Source organism: Heterodontus francisci, chromosome 12 (assembly GCF_036365525.1).
Source record: "Heterodontus francisci isolate sHetFra1 chromosome 12, sHetFra1.hap1, whole genome shotgun sequence".
Taxonomy (NCBI): domain Eukaryota; kingdom Metazoa; phylum Chordata; class Chondrichthyes; order Heterodontiformes; family Heterodontidae; genus Heterodontus; species Heterodontus francisci.
In genome coordinates this window covers 24,177,793-24,179,794 of record NC_090382.1, presented here as the reverse complement: position 1 = coordinate 24,179,794, position 2,002 = coordinate 24,177,793, and the positions used below count along the sequence as shown (strand labels likewise).

General features: G+C 43.7%; 1 pseudogene; it reads right to left on the bottom strand.

The window, feature by feature from the left end:
- Positions 1-470: 470 nt before the first annotated feature.
- Positions 471-579, bottom strand: LOC137376097 (U2 spliceosomal RNA; annotated as a pseudogene).
- Between the last annotated feature and the right edge of the window lie 1,423 nt (positions 580-2,002).

Below are 2,002 nucleotides of genomic sequence, written 5' to 3'. Positions count from 1 at the left end.
TCACCTTGACCTGCCGCTTGCTGGTCCAAATCCCAAAGAGGTCCTTGACATCAGTGCTGCTGCCGGCCACCTCGACGTACCTGGCGAGAAAGGTGAGTACATCCACCACCGGAACATGGGGGTTGTAGAGGTGAAACGTCACCACCCAGTCCCGTTGTGATGGAAGCGTGAAGAGCGGCTCCGCTGTGAGGATCGACAGTGGCGCCCGGTCCCCTTTCTCCTTGAACGCCTTAAAGAACTTGATGCCTCCCGCCACGTTCCGGAACGTCACATCGAAGTATCCACTGCTGGGGAAATCCTGCAGGCAGAAGAGGTCCGTCGCTTGAAATCCGCAGCAATCGAAGAGAATTTTCTTTTTGAAGAAGGTGCGATCGACCGGTGCATCTCCTTCCTTGTCCTTCACGACCACCCGAACGGTGTTGCGCACTTCCTGGCCTGAAGCTCGAAAATTGGTTATAGCCATTTTACTCAAAGCTTCCTCAGGATCAAAAGGCAATGATCATGGTCTCTTCTCAATCAAATAAGCACTGATAAGAACAGATCCTACACTTGATCTTAGCCAAAAGGCCGAGAAGCGTGTCAGCATACATGCAGAAACTGATGCTATGATTTTGGATGGATCTGTTGATGCAGTCCCCTTATAAGTTAATAGATTTATTGTTGCAATCCCCTTGTCAGTCGATGGTATTGAATTTGAAATCTGTGTTTTCAGCAAACTTCTTTGTGCTAACATACTCTATTAGTGTCCAAATTGTCCTAAAAAAATCAATAACTCAATTGGAGAAATCTTTAATTTACTTGATGTATGTGAATTAACAGAATGTGGAAAATGTGAGGTTTTAAAAAAATATTTTAAATGATTAGCTTTGACTGGAAGAACTTGCATGAAATGAGTTTGGTAGTCTCAGTCCAGTTGCTTGTGGGCATGGACCCATAGCTTAAAATTGCCCTGGCACTCAATTAGAATTCTTGGGATGGCTGGTGTGGGAAACAAAAAAAAAAATTGCTACTGTGCTACACATTTTTGGGAGAGGATAGAGGGAGATTAAAATACCTGAGCTGAGAATACTTGATGGCACTGGGTGGCTGAAATGGAACATGTCCCATTTCCCAGCACGCATATTGATGAGCATGAACTCGCAGAAGGAAGAGAATACTTTTTTGAAAGAAAGCTTTGTAAAACTCATTTTCTGAGTCCCAGCAACATTTCTGTGTGGAGAAGGCAGTGGGTAACTTGTCATTAGGCATTTGCCAATGCTGGGTTTCAGTTGGCTGCTATGAACTAGCAGATAACCTGCAATGATACTCCCTCTGATTCAGGCTTCCATTCAGCAGGGATGCTTCAGATCTCAATACAACTAACGGTGGCGGCTTGTCTCTTGAATTTGAAAACTCAGCTTCTGAAGAATGATAGGCACAAGCTCACATCCTCCTGCTCCACAGTGCTATACATTCATATGCCAATGAATTTGTAAACTTGAGCTTGGCTTGTGCATGTACAAAGCAAATAATGACACTTGGTGCACACATTCTAATACCCCAGCAGAGTTCAGAGAAAGATTAAAGAAACTTGTGAGGCACTAACATTTGAAACTAATCAGGTACCAGTAAACTAGAAACATGCTAAGTGTTATTCATATTCAAAAAGGGAGACAGAACAGCAGTTATAGATCCAGTAGTCCTAATTCCATTCCATGTAAAATAATCACATTATCAGAAGTAAACGTAAGGATTATTTGCCCAGTAATAACTAAGAGAGCTGCATCGATGTGGATTTAGAAGGGAAACTGATTAAAGGTATGATTTCTATGTGGGGATGCCCTTCATTGATATGGAGATGAGTTTCCTCTCCATTTAGAGCCAGTGGGAGCAGGAATGGAGGTGGGTCAGATGAAGTGAGGGACTCATTTAAACTCCCACAGCAGCCATCACTGAGACTGCTAGTTGTCCTGAGTGAGTGATCTGCAGTTTGTGCCAAAGCCTTCCACTGCACCAGAGGGAA